Consider the following 19,527-nt stretch of genomic DNA (forward strand, 5'->3'; position numbering starts at 1 on the left):
ATGACATGCCCTAAGTAGGTAACTGAGCGTACTCCTATCTGGCATTTTTCCTTTTTTAATGTAAGCCCAGCTTTCTTTAATCTGCTCAGAACCAAGCGTAGTTTCCCATTATGATCCTCTTCATTCTTGCCATACACTAACAAGTCATCCTGGAAACATAAGACTTGTTCCAACCCTCCTAAAATATTCTGCATTGCCCTTTGGAAAACTGCCGCGGCTGAGGCTAAGCCAAATGGCATCCTACAAAATCTGAATGCACCAAACGGTGTTATGAACGTGGTCAAAGCCTTACTTCCAGGATGAAGTCTTATTTGGTGATAGGCTGAAGACAAGTCTATTACCGAGAAGAATGCAGCCCCACAGACTTGATTTAGCATATCATTGATATTGGGCAAAGGGTGCCTATCAATCCATATGTTCCTATTTAACTCTCTTAAGTCAATACACACCCTGATGCTGTTGGTATTGCCTTTCGCTGTGATAACAATGGGTGCAACCCACTCAGCACACTCCACCGATTCTATGACTCCTTGACTAAGAAGCCTATCAAGTTCTGCCTTTAGAGGTTCTCTCATCATAATAGGAACATTTCTGCATTGATGAGCTACCGGTTTTGCCCCATCCTTCAATCTTATTTCATGTTGGTACTCTTTCAGACACCCCAGCTTATCTGTAAAAATTCCTGGGAACTCATCAAAAATCTCTGTCCCACACGCACTTCTTCCCACCAGCATGACAGGAGTTTCTGCACTGGGATCCAATTTCATTCCTAGGTCTCTCTGGTGCCCCCATCCCAGCAGATTTGCTCCTTTCTTAGCGATATAGACTTTCCCAACCGTACTCCTATCCTTGAATGATATCCTCATAATGGCTACTCCATCCAAAGGAATCGGGTCCTTGTTATACCCTACTGGTATTACATCTGGAGTGTGTAGTTCAACTTCTCCCTTTCTGAATTTTTTACCAAATGTCTCACTGTTCATGAAAGTAAAAGGTGAACAAGAATCAGCAAACATTTCCAGTTTTTCTCCGTCCAACCCTATTTCACAGTTTGGTAGCTCAATATGATTTACACTACTTTCCTCCAAATCCCTCACTTGTAAAACAAAATTCCTCTTGTATCCTTCCCCATCCTCTACACTATTTACTGTCCTGCCTGACGTATCCTTGCACGCTCGTGCAAAATGTCCCTTGCGATTGCAAATCCTGCACGTGACTGTTCTTGCCATACAATTACTACTGTTTGCCAAATGCCCACTGCTTCCACATCTGAAGCATTTCAACCTGGTTTCACTGTACATCCTCTGCCTAATCACATCCTTCCCTTCTCTCTTTTTCACGTTCTTTATGGCACAAACCTCTTTCATTTCTTCACTTATCTCACTTACACTGTTATCCCCTGTTGTGCTCATTTCCTTCATGCATTCCACTGTATGCTCCACACTCTTAGCAATTTCAATCGCCATTCTTAAATCTGGATTGCCAACTAATAACTTTCCCTGAATCTTTTTATTATTAGTACAGCGTACTAGTTGGTCACGTATCAAGGATTCTGTTAGCTCATTAAACTCACACGTATTTGCAAGTCCTCTTAAGCCTGCAATGTAGTTTCCCACCTTCTCATTCTTCCCTTGGACCCTACCGAAAAATCTATGTCTTTCTAGTACCACATTAATTTTGTCCGCAAATTGAAGTTCTAATTTTTTCATACTACAATCATACACATCTCTACCTTCTTCATCCGCTTCATCATCATCTAACTCTGGTAAACTGTCAAAAACCTTCCTTCCTTCCGCCCCTAAATTGTGAAGCAGAATATGTTGTCTTCTGATTGCCGAAAACCCACTTGCCCCTATAGCAATGAGGTACGACTCAAAACTTTTCCTCCAATCTTTCCATGTAACCAAAGGCTCCCCAGCTTCTGATAGAAAAGGTGTAGGCTGTAGCATGCTAGCCGCAGCCATACTGTAATCTCCACCGAATAACTTCTACCTACTACTCCTTATAAAGGTTCTCTAACCCAAGCCACTACTTATTTCCTTCACTTTACTTTTCCACGTAATGTGCTCTAAGCTTTAACTTCCTTCCACCATTTATTCTACACCATGTTAATATGTCACTTTCCAGTCACTAATACAAAATATCCACCGCCGATCAGTTGCCCCCGGCGATATGCTTTGCCTCACTGTACTCCTTCGTTTCTCAGTTCACGTCAGTAATAAGGCTTCCCTCAGGCAATGTTCTTCATGACCCCAGATTCACCTCGCTGTCTTCTCTAAGCTTCCTCCTTGGTATGCTTTGCAGTCACACAATTGCTTTAGCAGACAATTTTCCAGCAAGCGCCTGGATTCCTCACCGTGCATACAATTTGGATCTACTTCTTCCTGTCGATCCTTTATTTCCCACCGCGCATAGCTGGCAGACTCCTCTGCTCCCCTCGCGTTACCTTAGCTTTGATGCAAGGCAATCGTCTTCCTTCGCGTCAGCTTAGTCATACACTGCGCATGGCCACTAGAAGTCCACAACACTCCTCGTCTCTCCGCGCATGTGCTCACTCCTCACGCTGTTCCCCTCACAACTTCCTCCTCAGCGTGCTTCACGACGTGAATTTCTTTTCCTTCAGTCACCTCAGGACGCGCCGCACTTCCGATAAGATATCTGTGCACCCACGTCCCGGCACCTGCTCCTCTATCGATCACACTCCTCCAATATTCCTTTCAGGTTACAGATAATCCTTACAACGCACGTACCTCCGAGACGTCTCTGTACAATTGCGTCGCCAATCACTTATTTACGGTGAGTTCTCTTCACACGTGTCCTTCATTAACTTCTTGACTCCGATCAATTTCTTCTTTTTTCCTCCTTCTTTTATCCCATCCTCGTCGCCAGTGTAATAATCCACCAAAGTTGTAAAGTAGAAAGGTTTATTAGTGGATCATAAACCAACATCCATCACCACAGCAGTAACAGAGCAAACTCTCAACCAGGGAGTGCAGGTTAGAACGCACGTGACATTCCACGAGCGTTCCACTAGCGGGGGGTGGACGGAAGGAACCAAAAGACATAGGATAATTACAACAATAGGTTTAAGACAACCTTTTAAAGAAAGCTATCCTAGTGGTAGCTGTGGAGAGCAGCCTTCAGGCTAAGTCTCTGGAGGAATGTAAAGCAGCTTGTTTTACCTTCTAATCTCTTGAATTACCAAATGAAAGGACACCACACAGGTATATATATCAAATATATATGTATTTATTATTAGACACACTCTACTAATCTCTTTATGAGATTAGAAGTCAGGAACATATGCAAATATCAACGCTTCACAATAAGTTAAGCACAAATATGGCTGGGGCCCTAGGGGCGTACCAGACCATATACTAAAAAAGAGGTTTAGGAAAGTCGACTTGCAAGTGGACAAGGCCTAGGGCCTGTAGAATCGCTTGGGCTCCACTAATCCACCCAAGGCAGGTAAGTAAAAGACCCACGGGAGACGCGTGCAGTGGGAGAACACAGCCGCGGGTTCCCTATTGATTTCAATGGAGCAAGTCGCGGTTGGATTTTTAAAGTTTTAGGGTACTTCGAGGAAGTCTACACGCAAGCCACTTACAATGTAAGTAATTCAAGGGCCAACACACACTAGGGCACCGGAGTGCACGAGTTACCTCACCCAGGGAAGCCGGGTGCAGAGGTGTCTTTTAGTGTCGGGTTGCGTTGCTGTTTTCTATGGAAGCCAAAGAAGATTTGCTGCTTGTGAAGACTGAAGAAGTGCCGGTGGAATCCAAGGCTGGATTCAAGATGAAGAAGACCTGAAAGCAGAAGGGACAGTGTTCACAGTCACTTGCCCGTGACCCGGGGCCAGGAAGATGGATGCCCACGGAAGTTGGGTGATTTCAGGTGATCAAGGATGTTTTGACACTTTGCCCACGAGGTCCAGGAGGCATTGATGATGACCAGCAGTTGGATTCGGAGTGTCCCACAATGTCTGCAGTTTACTGAGGTGCTGGCAACCAGATTGGAGCCAACAACCCTTGGCAACAGCAAGTCTAGTGGAATGTGAAGAAAGTCAGCGGTGCAAACCAGCAAGGTCTGAGGGACTCACCCAGCAAGGGTGAGTGAGGGCAGGCCTGTAGCAACCAGGAGAGCCCTTTGGTTTGATAAGAAAGACTTTGGGGGACCCACAAGCCAATGGGCAAGGGATCTTGAAGACGCCTCATGAGGAAATGCTTTACAGGAGCCCACGGTCACTCGGGATGGGGTTGGCCTCTGATTTTCTGTGCAAAACCTGCTGGAGGCTTGGGCCATAAATGGTCCAATGCACAAGTTTGTAGAATGTTGTGAAGGGGTTGTACTTGACAATAGTGCATGGTACCTGGGTATTCCAGTTCATCATCACTCGTGGGGTTCACTTGCCTCAGCTCTGCTGGGAACTCACAATGGACGTCAATAAGTCAGGAAATCCCCTTCTAGGGCTGCAGGGACTTCGGACTCCAGCGGGAGTGGGAACGTTTGCGACCATTGATTAGAGTTTCTGGTGCCTGCCAAGCAGGGGAGTCACTCCTTGACTCCAAGGGAGGTTCTTCTGTCTTCCAAAGGTAGTGGAACATCGAAGGGCCAGGATTCTTCTTGTAGAGTGTCATCCAGGGATATCTGATTTGCAATGGCAAGGGTTCCCTATCTTATACTGAAGATAGGGGAGGGACTAGCTCTATGACCACTCCTCTGGGAGGGTCAGGGTAGGGGGTGGTTACACCCACTTCCCTTTGTCCAGTTTCACGCCAGAGCAGGGACAGGTAGACTCTGAACCGGTTTGAGCTGACATATGCACAGATCAGCCTACTTCTCACCCAGTGCAGGACTTCAAAGCACTCTAGGAGTGCACCCACCCAGCCCCAATACACTAAATCCTGTCTGGAAGGTGGTGACACCTCCCTGTGACAGGATGCCTTTTGTTGGGCCTCCTCCACTGCGAGTTTCAGTCAGCAGCAGGATGGTAGCCCAGTGTCTGTGCTGTTGGCATCCATTTTGTGATGCCAGGGCTCTTTCAGATTTCTACCGTGTTTCCACAGTGGGTACATGTCGTCCCCTCTAGAAGGATGGGATCATACTCCCACACCAGTTACTGGTGTGGGGGTATGATTCCAAGTTGTTTGACACCAAACACGACATGTTTTGATGCAGTTATTCCAAAGTTAGTATTTACCGGTAGGTTATAATGCACTTAAGAGTATATGGTTTAACCGCATCCACAACCAGCCACAGAGAATAGACTCTGCCAGCTGCAGAGGGATTCTGCTCATGCAGAGGCACCCCCTCACAGTGTAAACCAAGCACCCCGCCCTCAGGATTGATAGGGCCTGTTATAGGGGTGACTGATAGGTTTATATGTGTGTGTATGGTGAGATATAGGGAACCTATACCTCAGTGAGGAGTGCTAACACTACCTCACCCAGGCTGCAGCAGCAGGCCTGTGGTGTCAGATTTAGTCTGCTTCCCAGGGGTGGCATAATACATGCTTCAGCCCCTGGTAGGCCTGTGAAGTACCTATGCCCTTGGTACCTAAGGTGCCATATACTAGGGGCTCATAACGTACCACAGTATCCTGAAGTACTGGGTATTTTAGACCCAGCGGTGCAGGGGCACACACCCTATGAATTCGGGGTTTCACCCTGTTCCGGACCTACAGAAACACAGAGTCTTCTAGGTGAAGTCAAAGAATCGTTTATTGGCTGCAGACCAATGACAGATATCCTAGAAGTACAACAGCGTGTATGTTCTCAGGAGACTGCTGAAAATCATAGGAACGGACTACATCTTAAATAGGCCTTTTTCGGCCTCAAGCATACATTCCAGAGTTTTATGAAACGGCAATATAAGAGTATACATTACAAAGAAAAGGCAGAGTCATGATGACCATCCCACATTCCAGTTCGGCCAACTCACAATGATTTACACAATAAGGTTGCGATCCCACATTTGATGTCAATAGACCCCCCAATAAACATGAGCATCTCCTGTTTTGGGAAACAAGTCATAAAGCAGGAACAAGCAGGTGTGGAAGAGATTAGCCGGGGGTTTGTGTAGGATGAGAAGGGTTTTATGATGGGTCGAGCCCTGATGCTAATCACAGGTGGACGGAGGAAGGGGAGCTCGTGAGACCAGTTTGACCCGGGGCAGCAGAGCCAGCTGCCCAGGTCACCGAGGAGTCACGGGAAAGCACATGTACTGAGAGGCCCGTATTTGCTCCATTATAGCCTATGTGAGGGCAATGACAAGATGGCCACTGCTTCCAAAATGGAACCCGCGTAGTGCAGCAAGATAACGTGTACGCAGTGCATTCAGGGCTAGAACGACGAGTAAAGCACTCGTACATGCCGCATTTACCATTTGCGGTTCGCTAATACCAAGATAGACAGGGGTAGGGCCTTGTCCCCTACGCGGTCCCAAGGATTAAAGTACGACAGACCCTCCTTTTGCCCTTACATAGGCAATTACTATACTCATCTCAATCCGAGTCTAGGTCAATGTTCGCAAAGTCATGGAGATGTTGCTGTAGCATCATCCTATTACTTAGCTCGTCTCTTGATACAGGCTTCCTTACACACAAGGTAGCACAGAGGCCACACATCGCAGGAGCACACTGTATACACAGACAGAACAGGAAAAGAATGGCTAAGATCATTCCAATGACCATCAGAACTTTCCAACCCCAGGCAGATATCAGTTCCCAGAACCACACCACCAGTGACCAGTCTCCCTTATCCACGTGTATGGCTTCAGATATTTTATGGAGTTTGGAGATGGCTTGATACACCGTTGGAGCATTATCTGGTATGAAAATGCAGCAACTGGATTGGATAACCTTGCATACCCCACCGCGGTCTGCAAGAATAACGTCTAGGACCATGCGGTTCTGTAAAGTCATAAGGCGGTCCGCTTGGAGCTCAGCTGTCAGATTACTAAGGGCACCAGACGTTACATTTATGGTGGATTCAACCACACGTGTCAGTTGTCTCAGGTTCCTACTATTGACCATAGGTCCCCAAAACGGCAGGAAACCCAAGAAGAAGTCTCCTGCTTCCTGACCGGCAGTGTCCTCCTTACTTATCACACCTCTCACAACTCTCGTCTTGTGATAATCAGAGGCGGCAGTGAATGTAGGCGGTAGCAGATTCGCAATATAACATGTGCCCGAGAAATCAGGGGGCAACCATGTATATGCTCGGTCATTACAGATGAAATAGGTACCCTTAGCAGCTAAAAACGCAGGGGAGAACTGTGACGGGAAAGTGTACGTTTCAGTACAGTCACTTCTTCCCAGTTGAGCCCTAGGGTTCTGACCATTACCCTGTAAGCAGAACCAACCCATGTGGGGTACAACCCAGATTGGAGATGAGATTTGTCGCTGTCTTTCACCCAGACTAATACTATACCCCGTCGCGTTCCATCCTACATAAGGTCTCAGCTCTTCTTTAGGAATGGATGAGTATGCATTAATATCCCTACTCATATCGGCAACTCCTTTCATCAAAGCCTTATTATTGGTGATGGGTCTGATGGAACGCGGTTGGCGGGGGAGTACGTCTCTAGAGCATAGAGAAACATGGTCTGGAATGCCCATGACGATCCATTTGAGCTATACGGTAGCACCAGGTAGGGAATACCCTTGTTAATGGTGTGTGGCATTAACCCACAGACCCAGCAATTTGTCGTATTCACTACCAGTTTTTGCTGGTGTAAGAGCTGGATAAACGAGTTATTTACGAACTCCGATCGTCTGGTCTGTTCGTGCTCAGGCAAAGGGTGAAAAGAGTGAGAGGAGGCAGTAGAAAGAGGTGTAGGCGGTTGGGTAGGTGCAATGGGCCTTTGAACAGAGAAAAGCACAAGTCCTACAATGAACATCATGATACTACACAGTGTAAAAAGGCACAAAAAGACGAAACATTTACTTTTTACAATTCTACACAGCCTGGCTTTAAAGTTCATTTCCTCAATTGGTCTCTCCATCTTAAAAAACTCCATCCTCTACTCGGGCCGCTCGCGGCGGATGAGTTTCTTCTGCTGAGGAGTACACCTGTCAGTCCAAGGAAACGCCCTAGACCAACCAGAACCGTCGACCTAACGTCTTCGGCCTGTACCCCAAAGTCTTGACACCGCGACCCTGCGGCAGAACCCGGATGGTGGTTCGAAAAACAAAAAATCAAGAAAGTCTTTCAGATGGGAGAGTAAAAAATGTCAAAAAGGAAAATAGTGAGGAAATCTTTATTTGTCCATGGGCCTTGGTCTCAAATTATAACGGAGACGGCCAGGTGCTGTTTGGTCTCGAAACAAAAGTTCAGGCTGAGTGGTGTCCAGTCGATTCGATGGTGGCACAGCTTCCTGCAGAATATTGTCACTCTCTTGGTCTGAAGCTGTGTCTCTTAGGCGTGCATCACTGAACGGTATAAAACGGGGTACAGTGTCTGTCTCTGAGTCGGCGATACCCTCCTTGACCCACTGGTCATATGGCAGAGGCAAGGGGACTACCTTGCAATGGGTACCATGAACCCAGTGCTTCTTCCCTTTTACTCGCACTGCTGATCTTGTCGACAATAAAACAAGATAAGGGCCAAGCCAGCGGGGCTCGTCGTTGCTCTTGCACTGGAAGTTCCGGACCAGGACCCATGTACCAGGGTTGATAGGGTGTCCAGGAGTTTCAGAGGCTTGAGGGAGAGTATCATGTACCTGTTGGTGCAAAACACGCAGTTTAACAGTCAAATCATACAGGTAATCGAGCAGCACTGGATGTTCTAGTTCACTAAATTTCGTGGGCCTTGGCACACCCCATACATTAGCCGGGCGGCCAAAGACCACCTCATAGGGACTAAGTCCCACTCGTGAGTGTATCGTCATTCTGGTGGACAGGAGTGCTAGAGGCAGGGCATCAGGCCATTTAAGACCAGTGCTAGCCTGAACTTTGGCCAACTTGAGCTTTAAGGCTCCATTGTAGCGCTCTACCAATCCAGCTGATTGGGGGTGATTTGCAGCGTGGAATTTCTGCTGGATGCCTAATCCTTCACATACATTCTTCATTACTTTACCCACAAACTCACTCCCATTATCACACCATACCATTCTCGGCATTCCAAACCTGGGGAAGAACTCTTTCACGAGGGCTTTGGCTGTGGACAGGGCAGTGTTATCTTTTAGAGGATAAGCCTCTAACCATTTCGAGAAAGCACAAACAACCACTAGTACATATTTCAGGTTGTTGCATCTTTCCATGTGAATAAAGTCCAGCTGCAAAACTTCGAATGGACATGATGGGGGTGCAAAGTGACCGGCTGGAGTTGGGGTTCCCCTACCAGGGTTGTACTTCAAACATACCATACAATTCTTGACCACATTCTCTGCACACTTGGGAATCCCAGCATTCTGCCATACTGGAGCCAACAACTTACAGATACCTTTTGTACTGATATGTGCCATTCCATGCGCCATAGTAACTACTGGAAGCACATATGCGTCAGGCAACAACCATCGTCTATGTTCTGTCAGATCAATCCAGCAACCATTCTCATCTAACTTACCCATACTCTCTCTCCACTTGCTCAACTCTTCCTCCGTGGCTTCAGCCTGAAGCGACTTCACACTTTCTATTGTGTTCTCACACATTCCTACATCATTAACCCATCTTGCGGGGCCTGCAACATACATTCTAGTCTTCACATTCTGTGCGGTTTCTCTCGCGGTCTCATCAGCAAACGCATTCCCACGACCACATCGTCTGTAACTTTCCTGTGCGCACTGCATTTCATGATCGCAACTTGCAACGGTAGGGTCAGTGACTCAAGGAGATCATTCACCAACTTGCCATTCTGAACTTTAGCTCCATGTGACGTCAGGAACCCACGCTCTTTCCACAGTCGCCCAAAATTATGAGCCACGCCAAAGGCGTACTGGCTATCTATATATATATTCACTCTCATTCCTTCAGACAACACGCATGCTCTCGTGAGGGCGATTAACTCTGCAGCTTGGGCCGAATTATGTGGCACTCGTGCAGTTTCCACAACCGTTTGTAAAGTCGTGATAGCATATGCAGCAGTCGTATCACCATTAGGGAGCTTAAAGCATGAACCATCTACCCATAAGGTACCATCACACTCAGTCAGGGGAGTATCTTTCAGATCCACTCTTCCTTTCGTCTCTTCTTCCGTTCTGAACAGGCAGTCATGCTGCTCAATCTCATCTGAGTCTGCTGGAACCGGCAACAACGTAGCTGGATTCAGCGTATTGCATCGTTTTATGTGAATGTGATTCGCTAACAGTGTGAGCTCGTAGCCCGATAAGCGTGCACTAGTCAGGTGTTGTGTCTTGGTTCTATTCAATAATGTGTCTACAGCATGTGGAACCATAACGATCAATGTGTTGTCCATTACCAAACCAGCAGATTGTCGGATAGACATCGCTGCAGCAGCTGTCGCTCTCAGACAGCTTGGCAATGCCCTCGCTACAGGGTCCAAGGTGGATGAAAAATATGCGCATGGGCGCGGTCTGTCGCCAAAAGGCTGTGTTAACACTGACAACGCACATCCATCTTTCTCGTGAACATACAACGTAAAAGGTTTGCTGTAGTCAGGAGTACCCAACACAGGAGCTGAACATAATGCATTACGCAATTCCACAAAACTTTTCTGGCACTCTTCAGACCATGGGATAGGATTCGGTGTGTCTTTGCATGTTAAGGCTAACAAAGGTTTTGCCAACAAGGAGAAGCTAGGGATCCAATGCCTACAGTATGAGGTAATGCCCAAGAAAGCACGTACTTCTCTCTGTGTCTTTGGCACACTCAACTGTGCAATAGCTTGAATTCTCTCTGGGGTCAATCTCCTTCCCTCCTTCGATAAGAGATGACCTAAATAGGTCACTTCTTGTCGACAATATTGCAGCTTAGATAAAGACACCTTGTGATGGAAAGCAGATAAATGACGCAACAGTGACAATGTAGCTTCTTTACAGATCTTTTCAGTATCCGCAGCGATTAGTAAATCGTCCACGTACTGAATCAGGATAGCGCCACTAGGTAAAACGAGTGCATCAAGCTGCGCTTTCAAAGCTTGACTGTATATGGATGGACTCTCACAGTAGCCCTGGGGAGCGCGTTTGAAGCGGAAGCTTCGGCCTCCCAGACTGAACCCAAAAATGTCTCTACTCTCCTCTGCAATTGGGATGCTAAAGAAAGCATTCTTCAAATCGATCACTGAAAACCATGCAGCCGAGGCTGGAATCATCGTTAATAAGGCAGTTATATCAGGGACAACTGGAAACTGTGGCACAACAATCTTATTAACCTCTCTAAGATCAATCACAAATCTGTAAACAGGTGGCTGTGAAGGGTCCGTTCGTTTCAAGACAGGTAAAATCGGACTATTGCAAACGTTGCCTCTTGTCTCTTCAATCACACCCTTATTAATGAAGTCATGAACAATGTCTAACAATGCTTTCTGGCCTTCATTAGAGATTTTGTACTGGGGAATACGTGGCAGTCTGACATTAGCCTTTAAAGTCACCACGTATGGCGGTATTTCCAATAGGCCCACATCATTGGGACCAGTAGCCCACAGGGCATCCGGAAGGGATGACAGTTCAGGTGGCATCGTATTTTTGGACAAAAACATCGGGGAAATCACTTTCTTACCTAATGTAAGTTGTACTCCTGAAGGAGAACAATACAGGGTAGCATGCAATCTTTTCAACAAATCCAATCCCAACAAATTCTCACCACAACCTGTCGTCAGAATTAGAGGTGCTTTCAGCTCGCATGGTCCCACAGAAAGTGACATGGGACTAGAAATCGGGTTCCTAACAGGGGCGCCAGAGAAACCTACTGAAACATTTATATCGCCAGACAAAGGTGCGCCAGGGAGTTTGGAATGCATGATTGAACTCTTTGCAGCACCAGTGTCTAGCAGGAAAGGCTCCGTTACATTTGCTGTAGTCACCTCAACATACGGTCCGCTCTGATCCACTGGCACTGAAACAACTCCCTCTCTCTGTCTACGGCCGTCCTAGTAATCATTATTTTCTGCATCGCCATCCTCTGCATAATAATCATTAGTGTAATACTGGGCCGTATTACTAGTCACGTTAGCTTGCTGATCAAAGCTATTAATGGCATTTTGAGGCGGCAGAGGACGCGCGTTTTGGGGAACATTTCCACGCCCTCTACCTCTAGGAGCTTGCTGACCACCTCTACCTCTTGCGCCATACATATTACCATTCCGCTGCATTAATTTAGGGCAACTATATTTAAAATGACCTTCCTCCTTGCAGTTTGAACATTGGTTGGGACCTACAGGGACACGTGGCTGATAATACCCGTTCATTTGCTGATTGTTCTGAAATTGTTGGGGTTGGTGATAGACACCTGGGGGCGGCCTATAATTATTCTGACCTCCACGTGGTGGATAGGCCTGCTGTAAAAGGACCTTTGTCTTCAATTCCTTTGTTTTCTTCTCTGTTCTATCTTTCTCGTCTTTATCCCTGTTTTCATAATACTGTGCAGTAGCCAGTATTTGTGCTGAAGAGGAAACAGCCCAAGAACTCTCTGAATCTTTCAACTTTTTACACAGGTCAGGAAGTAAATTCTGCACAAACTTATCCACAAATAACCGTTGGCCACCCTCAGTACTCATATCCTGCCCACTGTGATCAATAAACGTTTCCTCAAACCTAGTAAAGAAGTCTGACACTGTCTCATCCTTCTTCTGCTTGCATGCAGATAACTTGTCCCAATTTACGCGCATTGCAGGCATTAGTGTCTTCATATACGTGATGATTCTACCAGGGAGTTCAGCTACCAGAGGCTCAGGTTTCGCGCCACCAGTTTGTCTTGCATCGGCAGCAATAATGTTAACCCATGTATCCCCTAGTTCTGCATCATGATCCGCATTACGGATTGACCCCCATAGGGGCTGTGGAACAACATTACCAAACAACATGTCTATGTCAGCCAGATTCATAACACATGACCCTGCCGTCTGGGATAACTCTTTATAATAACCCGCTGGGTTTTTACAGGGATCAGGTAAGGACTGCTTAAGCGCTAACACCTCAGAGCGCTTCCATGGAACATGCACCCAAACACGCTGGAAATGCGCTGCCACAGCGGGGTTATTACCGACAGCTGCAACCGCTTCCTTCCACACCGGGGGAACTTCTCTCATGGGGTATTGTCGCGCTTTTTCCTTTTTCCCCACAAGGACATCCTGTTCGAACAATGACTGTTGACAATCATCATTCCTAAAGGACAACACAACCGCAACTGCTTTATCTATATCGCGGTCCACAATCATACCAGCTCCAAAATCAAGCCTTACTCTACACAATTCTTGTGGCCTCGGATTTCTGCCACTATCCTCCAATTCCTCACAGAGAATTTCACACATTTTGTCAAACACATATCTCTGCTTCGGGGCATCCCACTGATGGAAGACATTAACAATTGATTCCACATTATACAATGAAGGGAAAACAATCCATCTGCGCGCCATGCTGTCTATTACGTTCTTCTCGTCAGGGGTAGGCAACTGACTACGCAGTTGCTTACGCTACAAACCAGGAGTCGCACCAGACAATTCAAAGAGAGGCGACATTAATGAAGTAACCACATTAGCTAAACGCTGTCGTGCTGAAGGAGAAGCTGAAGCAGGAACAGGGGGGAAAACAGAGGGAAGAAAAGAGGACGTGGAAACAGGTACCGAAGTGGTGCAAGGAAAAGTGTTGGGAGAGGTAACTGCTGAATTAGGCAAAGTCACAGGAAGTACGGGGGCAGTTGGAAGCACAACTGGCGGCCCTTGAGAGGGCTGCGTTACATTAATAAAAGCCGGTTGTGCGGCAGCTGGTGGCTGCGGCAAAGCCTGCAATACATTAACTGGAGGTGGCATATTTACAAGCTGAGGAGGTGCCGTGGCATTTTGCGCATACGGGGGTGGCGAACTCAACAAGTGTGACATCAGATGATCTTTCTCCTTGTCTTCGGACTCATTCTGCTTAGAGTGTGGTAAAGCTGGGTAACATTTGTCGATCCCTAACTTACGCTGCCTGTGCAATTGCTCACTCATCTGCTCCTCCTCATTGTCTTTAAATTGTACAGCTGCTTGCATTACTGACATACCTCTCTCTCTTTTATTCTTTTTCGCTAGCTTAATTTCTTTCTGTTTGGCTTCCTTTCGCCATAAGCGGAAAGAGTCAAACATCGCCGGCCGGGCTTTCTTCTTAAACAATTTAATTTCCAAATTATCTAAAATATCGGTATCGAAACTACCATTTTGGGGCCATTTTAAAACACCGTCTTTCCTAGTGTAGTGGATCCATACTTCGTTATATGCAATGGGGCCTACGCCATGTTTTACATAGAGCTCATAAGTTGGAGTTCCAACCGGAGGAACCGGACATGATTCCTCTAGCTGGAAATCTTTCCCGCAACCCAAACAGAATAATCTACCAAATATTCCAGAACCAGGCATCTTCGCTCACTAGTCTAGATCCAAACGTCAAAGGATTATCGATTACGATAGTCTCGTGAATACACGAGTCCTCTGGCTTTGGGGTTTGCAAACACCAAATCACCAATTACCAAATCAAACCAAACGATCCCGAGGGATACCAAAACAAATGGGAGACGCTCCACTTATACTTAACTGAATATTGCTGATCGATGACGTCACCAGAAGACTCTCGGTTGTTTCGCTCTCTCAAACTCGTCAAGGGTCCAAAACAGGTCGATTAATCAGGGCAGCAGTCCTTCGTAGCCGTCGGGACGCGGAGAACCTCGCAGAAAAGACTTTCGGACCACGTCGACATGCAGGGGTCGATGAAGTGGCGGCCTTCCTCCGGAATTTCCACACGAAGCTCCTCACGAACCTCTGGCTTGGACTGGTACCGCTGAAATCGGCCCGAGTTGGGCGCCAAACTGAAGTACTGGGTATTTTAGACCCAGCGGTGCAGGGGCACACACCCTATGACTTCGGGGTTTCACCCTGTTCCGGACCTACAGAAACACAGAGTCTTCTAGGTGAAGTCAAAGAATCGTTTATTGGCTGCAGACCAATGACAGATATCCTAGAAGTACAACAGCGTGTATGTTCTCAGGAGACTGCTGAAAATCATAGGAACGGACTACATCTTAAATAGGCCTTTTTCGGCCTCAAGCATACATTCCTGAGTTTTATGAAACGGCAATATAAGAGTATACATTACAAAGAAAAGGCAGAGTCATGATGACCATCCCACATTCCAGTTCGGCCAACTCACAATGATTTACACAATAAGGTTGCGATCCCACATTTGATGTCAATAGACCCCCCAATAAACATGAGCATCTCCTGTTTTGGGAAACAAGTCATAAAGCAGGAACAAGCAGGTGTGGAAGAGATTAGCCGGGGGTTTGTGTAGGATGAGAAGGGTTTTATGATGGGTCGAGCCCTGATGCTAATCACAGGTGGACGGAGGAAGGGGAGCTCGTGAGACCAGTTTGACCCGGGGCAGCAGAGCCAGCTGCCCAGGTCACCGAGGAGTCACGGGAAAGCACATGTACTGAGAGGCCCGTATTTGCTCCATTATAGCCTATGTGAGGGCAATGACAAGATGGCCACTGCTTCCAAAATGGAACCTGCGTAGTGCAGCAAGATAACGTGTACACAGTGCATTCAGGGCTAGAACGACGAGTAAAGCACTCGTACATGCCGCATTTACCATTTGCGGTTCGCTAATACCAAGATAGACAGGGGTAGGGCCTTGTCCCCTACGCGGTCCCAAGGATTAAAGTACGACAATCCAATCACTAGTGCATCTAATATGCACTCCAAGTTGTTTAGAGAGAATAGAGAGACTGGGGCCCTGATTAGCAGGGACCTAGCCAGACTATAGCCAGAAACCAGTGTTAACATCAGAAAAAAAGTGGGGGCAACATAAGTGCAGATCCTACTCTCCTACATTAGTTTTTGGAGAAAACCGCGGTTTTCGCCAAAAATTAACGTCTGCTAAAATGCTGATTTACGTATACTTAACATTGGGGGTGGATTATGCTGATACGACCACAGGGTCGTATCAGCAAGGTTATCGCCGTTTTCCATGGAACATCACTGGAAAACCAGCGCTGTTCCATAGAAAACACCGCTATCGCTTGGAAATTATCGCCATTGCGCTATGCGTTGCTAATACAGCGCTAGCATAGCGATAATTTCCTGCAAGAGCCGGCGAAAAAAAAATTCACGCAGCGATAATTATCGCTGCCGCTTGATAATATGCCCCTCAAGCTCTTCGGTAACTGCCAGAAGAGCCGATTCAGTGCTATGATGACCACAGATGCCCATCTGAGTGAGATGAAGATGATGATTGTCTGCCAAAAAGCAGACAACACCTGATGGACGTGTTTCTCCAGGAGTTCTCCTACAAAAGGTCGCAGTGAGCTAGGACGGTGGTTAGTAGGTAATGATGGATCCAGATGCAGCTTTTTTTTAAGCAAGGGTCTAATGATCGCATGTTTTTGGGACAGTTTCCGAGACTAATAAACGATTACGAATTTAAGCGTTGGGAGATAGAATAGCCATGGACAGAGGCAAAAACAAAGTCAGAGAAACACAGGAAGAGATGAGCAGAGGGAACAGGAAGAGGTGGAAACAGAGGTCATAAAAGAGAAAAACAGAGACAAGGACAGACAGGAGACGAATGAGGGAAATAAGACATAGGCATTGAGAGACCTAGAAAAACAGAGAAAGCTAGAGAGAGAACAGTAAGAGGCAGAGGAAGAAAAGTAGAGCTGCCTAAAGACAGGAGTAGACAGAGAAAGACAGGCAGATAGGGAGTGATGGGGAGAAGAGAGAGTGAAGACAGTGAAAGACAGGGCAATCAGAGAAGTCAAAGAGAGAGGCAGAGAAGACATGGGAGCGAGACAGTGAGCTAGACAGAAAGAGACAGGAAGAGTATAGAAATACAGGGAGAGAGACAGAGGTGCAGGGGTGCGAAGATAGGCAGAGTTTAAAAGACATGAAAAGACTAGCTAGACAGACAGTAAGAGAAAGAATGTGTGAAAGGGGGAGAAAAACAGAGGCAGAAAGAGAGGGTGAAATATAGACAGGGAGAAACAGAAACAGTAGGAAATAGAGAGAGAGACTGATAGGGAGAGACAGAGAGAGAATGACCTGGAAAGACAGGTCAAATAGGAAGATAGAGAAAGGGAGTGGGAGAGGGAGAGAACGAAAAAGAGACAGAAAAGTACAGGGAGTGACAGAGAAAGATGAGGAGAGAGAAAGAAAAGGAAAGATAGATGCGAGATACGTGCAAAAAAGACAGGGAGAGAGACCGGATAGTGTTGGAAAGTGTATTATTAGTAGTGATAATTATGCATCTACCGCGGGCAGTAAGGCCACAGACACAGTCTAGGGCTCAGAAGAGGTCTCAATTTATTATTCCCATGCTCAACCCTGGGTAGCTTGGCTGCGAGCAGGCAGGGCTAACTTCAGAGACAGGCATGGAAAGCATTTAAAAACACCAGTTCAAAGACACAACACTCAATAAAAATCCAACACTAATGTCTAAAATAGGAAATATTTGTATCTTGAAAATGTCACCAAAATGCGTAAAAAATCCAATGTAGGGAACCTTAGATGTCATTTTTTAAAGAATAAACGCTTTCTAGCACTTAGTCACCCTTGTGGAGTTTTTTTTCCAAACTTTTCCAAACTTCTGGAACTTCTTCCTGAAGCTCCTCTTGAGGGTCCAAATGGTCCAGAACACAACCCAAGGGTCTGGATGCTCCAAGATGGTCCTGGAAAGTTTGGGACCACAATTCCCACAATGCACCTGGCCAAACTCCCTAAAGGGCCACTGGATGCAGGTGAGCTCTGTGAACCTGTAGCTTGCAGGGAGCCCACTCTTTAGTCCTCTTGCAACAAGGTACATCCAAAGGGCTGTAGTTCCAGATAACGCAGCAGGCGCCGTCAGTCAGAATGCGGGTCTGATGGTGCAAATCAAGGGGCATATTTACTAGTAAAGTGGTGAAGCGCGCCCTTAAGCCACGAAGGCTAACGGCACGCTCTGTCACTTCAGAAATGCATGACTGCACCATATTTACAAGAATATGCTGCATGTCTGCGTTTCCCCCTGCGCTGGCGCTAATTTTAGCTGCCTAGCACCAAAGTCGACACCCTTGCACCAGAGTGCAAGGGTGTCTGTGTGCAGGGGAAGATTGTTTATGTGCAGGAAGGTCCCCCTTCCTGCACATCATCTTTAAATTTTGTTTTGTAAATTCTATGTGTGCTGCTTAATGCATATAAGTTGCAAAACGACATTTGTTTATTCAATTGTTTATACATTGACAATCATTGGCGTTTTGCCTGGGGAGACCCGGGGGGCACCTAAAATGCCCAAATATTGTTGTTTATGAAATACTAAGTGCCCCTAACACCAAAGTCGATTTTGGTCACAATTTACACTTAAAAGCAGTTCTGCAACACAGGGCTGCTTTTAAATGGACCTCAGGCCTCGGCAGTGCACACATGCACGTGCCTAGAGGGCTGCTGGCCTCTAAACTGCCACGCCCTCTTATATACTAGGGACTTAAAGGTAGCTGCAAGCCACCTGCCCTACTATGTACTAGGAACATATAGGGTAGCTCATGCCAATTATAAGTGTAGCACAATATATATTGTACCCTTATGTATGGAGATGTTTTCACTGTATTTTCAGCAGAGCACTGGCCCTGGTTAGGCAGAGTCCAGGGACCGTCAGAGTCAGGTACCACCAGTACCAGTCAGCAGAAAGGTTGGGGGCGCCTATCTAGGCATCTTCACCTGTATCCCTGCCTCTGACAGTCTCTTTATCTCTTTCTAAACCTGCCTTCCCCCCTCTCTCTCCCCCAACAAGTGCCTAAGTCCCAGGGCCGGCTTTAGCGCTGGTGGTGTCTGGTGCAACAGTCTTTTTTGGCCCCACTCACCCCATCACCTCCTCCTCTGATTCCCTCTTTGCCTCCTGGCATAAGTGCTACTCATCTCTCCATAGCCACCGTCTCAAACAGTGGCGGCTGGCACAGATCGGGTGGGATGAGGAGCCGAAAGAGGGGTAAAGAAAAAAAATGTACGTCCTCGCCATATCTCGCCGCGTCTCACCGCTCTCTCCACCGTCATCTCTAGAACAGTAGAAGAGCACCCAGGCTCCCCTGGGCCAATCACAACGCTGCAATGCAGCGTTGTGTTTGGTCTGAGAACTGACACTGTGGTTCAGTGCTCAGAAGGGGGCTGGGGCCTGGGCATGTTCTCCACCCAAGTTGTGTAATGCAGCCTGGTGGGGAACATTCACAGTGCGTATGAGTGTCTCGGGCCGGCCAAACTTTCATGTGCTCTTTAGGGAGTGCAAAGCACTCCTCCCCTCCCCTCCCCTCCCCCGCCAGCAGAGCAGCCCCGCCCGCCCGCAAAGCAGCCGCAACAAGGAAAAAAGAAAATAATGATGACTTAGTTGTTATCGTTTTATTTTTCCTTTAGTTATGCT

Source organism: Triturus cristatus, chromosome 8, assembly GCF_964204655.1.
Source record: "Triturus cristatus chromosome 8, aTriCri1.1, whole genome shotgun sequence".
Classification (NCBI taxonomy): domain Eukaryota; kingdom Metazoa; phylum Chordata; class Amphibia; order Caudata; family Salamandridae; genus Triturus; species Triturus cristatus.